The following is a 6,142-nucleotide window of genomic DNA, read 5'->3' as shown; positions in this document are numbered from 1 at the left end:
CCCCTTCCCCTTCCCCCTTCCCCTTCCTTCCTTCCTTCCTTCCTTCCTTCCTTTTCTTCTTTCTTTCAACAGGATTTCCCTAAACTGTCCAGGCTAGCTGTGGTGACTTGAATGTTTGGCCCAGGAAGTGACACTATTAGGAGCTATGACCTTGTGGGAAGAAGTGTGTCATTTTGGAGGTGGGCTTTTAGACCCTTCTCCTAGCTGCCTGGAAGATAAGTCTTCTAGTGTTTTCTGAGAGCACAAAATGAAGCTGTGTTCTAGGAATAGCCAAGATCATACCTTGTGCTGCAGCTGGACATGGGAATGCCTAAGAATCATTCAGCTGGTACTGGCTTTGAAGTCATGAAGAAATGATAAAGAGCAGCTGGAACTGTAAGAGGCACTATAAGAGGTCAGGGAAGGCTGTTGGTGAAAGTGCAGCCTTAGTTGCAGTTGATGGCCCAGGACCAAAGGGGTCTTGGAAAGAAGTTGAGGCTCGGCACCATGAAGCTATTGAGGCTGTTGGTGAAGGTTGGTTGCAGTGGAAGACTCCAGCGAATTGGAGATGATCAGAAAGAACAGGAGCAAAAAGGAGAGAAGTCGACCAGAGCCTCGAGTGCTAAGGAAGACAGAAGTGACGCCAGCCCTTTGGAGGAGGCCAGAAGATAATGACTGGATCCTAGACTTTGGAACAAGAAGCTGTAAAGTTGAAGTTGCCTCGGATACTCCAAGATATTTGAGATGTCAGAGCCATGAGATACCTGTTGAGGAAAGCAGCTAACAGGGAGTGGAACCAGCCCAAGAGCATGGCGTTTGTTGCTGCTGAATGTCAGATCTGCTGACAGCAGTCAACAAAAATGAAAAGAATTGGAATCTGAAGAGTGCTTTGACATCAGGCATGGAGATGCAGAGTTCAGAGTTTTGGTCTTGCTTTGGTCCAGTATTTCCTCACTATGACATTTTGGAGTGGTAATATATATCCTGTGAGGTTGGAGGCATGTGATCTGCTTTTTAATTTTAATTTTATAGGGGATTGCAGTGACATGATTAGATGAATCTCAGAAGAGATTTTGAACTTTGGACTTTTAAACATTGATGAAGTTGTGATAGACTGTGGGGAATTTTGAAGTAGGACTAAATGTATTTTACATTATCTTATGGCTAGGCATTGCCCCTATAGACTCATGTGTTTGAACAAGCCTATGGGGGCCAGGGAATAGAATGTGATGGTTTGAATATGCTCAGCCCAAGGAATGGCACTATTAGGGGTTGTGGCCTTGTGGGAGGAAGTGTGTCACTTTTGGGGTGGGCTTTGAGACCCTTCTCCTAGCTGTCTGGAAGACAGTCTTCTCCTAGCACCTTTCAGATTGAGATGTAGAACTCTCAGCTCCTCCCAAGTCATGCCTACCTGGATGCTACCAGGCTCCTGCCTTGACGATAATGGACTGAACCTCTGAACCTGCAAGCCAGCCCCAATTAAATGTTGTCCTTTATATGAGTTGTCTTGGAACTCTTGGTCACAGCAATGGGAACCCTCACTAAGACACTAGCTTTGAACCTGCTCTCTTCAGGCCTTGACCAGGCATGAACACATCATGGTCCTCCTGTCTCAGTCTCTTGAGTAACTGGAACTACATGCCAGAGCTACCAGGCCCGGTTAAATGATTTTTAAATGAAACCTCTGAACTAAGTTGCTTAAGTGACATTTTAATGGTATTCAGCCTCGTCTCTGTTTGCGAAGTACCAGACCCTCCCAACGTGCACAGTGGAGCTTCTGCTTCCAAGTCTGATGCTTAACCTTGCTTGTGGATGCTAAGGTTACCGAATGGAAAACAATGAAAGCGCTACATCGAGTTCACAAGGTACCAATGAAACTATTCAGTAGATTAAGGGACTTGCTGCCAAGCCCAAAGACTAGAGTTGGACATGATGAATCTGCATGCAAAAGAACTCCTACAAGTTGTCCTCTGACCTTCATATGTGGACCATGTCATGTGTGCATCCACACATGTGCACACAAAGTAAATAAACGTAAGGTTTTTTTTAAGGAGGCTCTGATATCTGTGTTTAGACTGTTGTTCCAAAACAAACACTGTTTTTTTGTTTTGTTTTGTTTGTTTTGTTTCGTATTTCAGATGAAGAGATAATAATGTTTGCAGAACCAGGTTTGTAGGAAGGAGCCTGTCATTCCAGCCTCAGAGGAGGCTAAGGCAGGAGGATCATTTGAGCAGTTTGAGACTAGCTTGAGTACACAGTTAGACCCAGTTCAAACATTTTTCATTGACCAGGGGTAGTGAAGGGATGGCTCAACAGTTAAGAACACTGGCTGCTCTCCTAAAAGACCCAGGTTCTATTCCCCTCACCCAATTTCTAGGGGATATGGCACCATCTTCCATCCTTTTTAAGTACCAGGCATACATGTGGGACACAAACATTACATGCAGACAAAAGAGCCATACACATATAATTTTTTTAATGTTAGCATGTAATTAACCCCCCTCACTTGGTAGCTTTAAGCCACCAGAACACAGGCACCTCCAACACCCTTCATCTTCTCTTCAGCTCTTCTACTGAAGAATTTGGCCTTCACGATGACAGGTTGCTCAGGGAGCTTTTCCTTCCCCAGAACTTTGTAGTAGCCAGATGGAACAACATCAATGATGAGAGCAGCTCCAGTCTTGTTTATTGCAGCATTGACCCGTGTGTGCTCGCTGACCAGTGTCTAAAATTCATCCAGGTTGACAGTTGGTCAGAAACTCTGGTTCCTCTTCAAGCAGTAATGCCCCACGCCAACTTTCCCAAAGTAGCCTGGATGATATTTGTCGAAGTTGATCCTGTGGTGATGCCTGCCTCCAGCATTCCTCGGCCTCCTGGATGCTTGCGGTGCTTACCGATGTGGCCGTGGCCATGGCTCACATGGCCCTGGAGTTTCGAGGTCTTCCTCAGTCTAAATGGCATGGCGGCAGCAGAAAGGAGAGAGGGCCACATATAATTCTTAATGAAATGAAGTTTGCAAGTGCAGGCACCTGACACTGAAGCAAACCTGGCATTGCCACCAGTGATGGGCAGTAGACTGCACATCATGGTGCTAGAGGAAGCGTTTTCTGAACACACATGATTTTCCAAGCCTTCATTTGTTAAAAAAAAATGTATTTACACTTTGTAGACAGAATCTGGCCTTGAACTTTATTTTTAAAACAATTGCATTACATTTACTTATTTGTATGGATGGATGCTTGTGACATGGCATAAGTGTGGTGGTCAAAAGACAACTTGTGAGAATCATTTCTTTCTTTCTACGTGTGAGTCCTGGGATTTGAACCCAAATTGTTAGGTTTGGTTGGCAAGTGCCTTTACTTGCTGGGTTACCTTGCAGGCCACACATACAAATAAATATGTAAACATAAAACTAATATATGTGTGTGTGTGTGTGTGTATGTATACATACGTGTGTGTATATATATGTATGTGTGTATGTATATGTATATGTGTATGTATATATATATACATATACATACACATATATATACATATACATACACATATACATATACATTCCTAAATATAACCTGCTTGGTTATATATATATATATATATATATATATATATATACATCCCTCAGGAACCCTCATTCACTATGGGTAGAATTGCAAACTGGTACAGCCACTTTGAAAATCACTGAGAAGAATTCTCAAAAAGCTAAAAATAAGTCTATCATATGACCCAGCTATGCCAGTCTAGCATATGCCCAAAGGACAGACATACTACTCCACAGATAGCTGCTCCATTATGTTCACTGCCTCTCTATTCACAATAGCTAGAAAATGGAAACAACCTAAGTCCATGGACCAAGGACTAGATAATGAAAAATTCTAACTAAATTTAAAAAAATCAGTTACAACAGTGCAACTGAAAATTTCCCACTGGTTCATAGTCCTCAATTCTGTAATAATCAATACATTTGATACGGTATCATCACACATTTCTACCTTCTCTTTCCTCCCTTCAAATCCTTCCATATACCCTTCCTTGCTTTCCTGCACATTCTTAGCCTCTTTCCCATTAATTGCTGTTACACACATAAATGTATATGCATATATATATATATATATATATATATATATAACCAAGCAGGTTATATTTAGGAATATAATATATTATATATGTTCATATAGTCATATGTATTCATATATATAATATTGCTTGTATGTATGTTTTCAGGGCTGTCCTGATTAGCAGAAAATAGTGGCTAAACCCAGCTCTCTGAGAAGGCTAGGCTGAGGATATGGGATAGTGGTAGAAGGCTTCTTGATTTCCCAGAAGGGGAATTCTTTTCATTTCTGAATAGGAAGTTTTACAACTTTCACTAACAAGGAAATAAATACTTCTTCCATTCCTGCAGACTTGAAATGCATTTGGAGAGCTTTCTTCTCACAAGCCACTGGGTGTCAGTCCTGAGCTGTAATGTAGGAAAATGAGCAGCCAGGACTGTCAGGTCTTGTAGTTGATGGACGTCATACGTAGCTGGTTACGACTGCGGTTGCTTCCCCCCTTTGGAAGCTTACATGGTGCCTTCTGCTACCATAAAAGCTAGGCCTTAGGGAGGAGGCATTTAAGTAGTTCCAGTTCAGGAGCCACTGGGCCCAATTTCTGAAGCAACAGGGACTTTAGCAATAGGGACTTACCTTCCACCTCCTAGAGCAACCAAAGGCAATCTTTCTACCTCTCCCTCCTGAATGGTGTGGTCACAGACCTGCATGACCATGCCTGGCCACGGAGCAATCAAAGGCCATAGCAATTGGCTGTATGTTTTGGGATTCTTTTGCACAACCCTGACTAACACACAACTCAAAAGAGGGCTTTTCATGCCTAGTGTTGGCGTTTTGTTATATAGTATTTGTCAGCCAACCCAGGACTACCTGCCCAAGGGTGGTACCACCCATAGTGAGCTGTGCCTGTCTGCATCAATCCATAATAAGAAATTTCCCACCGCCTTGCCTACTGGCTAATCTGGTGGATGTAGTTCCTCGGGTGAAGTTTCCTTTGTTTAAGCAATTCTACCGTGTATCAACCAGCATAAGGTATGTGGTGGTTTAAATTGGAGTGCCTCCCATAAACTCATATGTTTGAATGCTTGGCCCATAGGGAGTGGCACTATTAGGAAGTATGGCCTTATTGCAGGAAGTGTGTCACTGTGAGGCGGGCTTTGAGGTCTCGTATGCTCAAACTAGGCCTCATTGGGCTTTTACTTCTGCCTGCCAATCAAGACACAGAACTCTTAGCTCCTTCTCCAGCACCATGTCTGCTTGCATGCTGCTATGTTTCTCAGCATGACAATAGCATATTAAACCTCTGAAGCTGTAAGCCAGCCTCAATTAAATGTTTTCCTTTATAAGAGTAGCCGTGGTCATGGTGTCTGTTTACAGCAATAGAAAGCCTAATGAAGACAGGGTACTTCCTGCTGCAAAAGCATCCTTTCTACCAGTTATAACCAAGGCAACATTCTGCAAGTGATGACAGGCCTTCCCAGTATCCCAGTAAGCCCAGCTTACTCTTCCCACTGCTTGGTGTTAGGGCTGATGGGCTATGACACACTGTTGGGCTGCATCTCAGGCAGTTCCCAGAGTGATTCTTATGTTCTGGAATAGGGGGAAACGTCACTGTGCAACTGAACTTGACAAATGACACACAGTCGACTGTGTTTGAAGATAAACAAAGGAAACAAAAGCAGAATCGAGGCACTCAGGACATAAAGGTGAAGATATCAAAACCTTGATGCTAGCCATGACTACATGAGGCCTGCTTCAAAACAAACATAAGAAAGAAAGAGCCATAATTATTTGGAATATTAAGAATGTTTGGCTGTATATGGTCATGCAGATCTGTGATCACATCATTCAAGAGGGAGAGACAGAAAGCTTGCTTTAAACTCAAAGCCAACCTGAGCTACATAGTAAGTACAGGCCAATCAAGGCTATGTAGTGAGATCTTGCCTCCAAAGGCAAAAATAAAGTCAGAAAATAAATAAAATAAAAATAAAGTCACATGTCTTTAATCCCAGCACTCAGGAGGCAGAGGCAGAGGCAGAGGCAGAGGCAGAGGCAGAGGCAGAGGCAGAGGCAGAGGCAGAGGCAGAGGCAGAGGCAGAGGCAGAGGCAGA

At 43.1% G+C, this 6,142-nt stretch overlaps 1 pseudogene; it reads right to left on the bottom strand.

Annotated features, from left to right (window-relative positions):
- Positions 1-2,494: 2,494 nt before the first annotated feature.
- On the bottom strand, positions 2,495-2,940 carry LOC110307608 (annotated as a pseudogene).
- Positions 2,941-6,142: the final 3,202 nt, after the last annotated feature.

This window comes from Mus caroli, chromosome 13 (genome assembly GCF_900094665.2).
Source record: "Mus caroli chromosome 13, CAROLI_EIJ_v1.1, whole genome shotgun sequence".
Lineage (NCBI taxonomy): Eukaryota > Metazoa > Chordata > Mammalia > Rodentia > Muridae > Mus > Mus caroli.
This window is presented reverse-complemented; position numbering and strand designations above follow the sequence as displayed.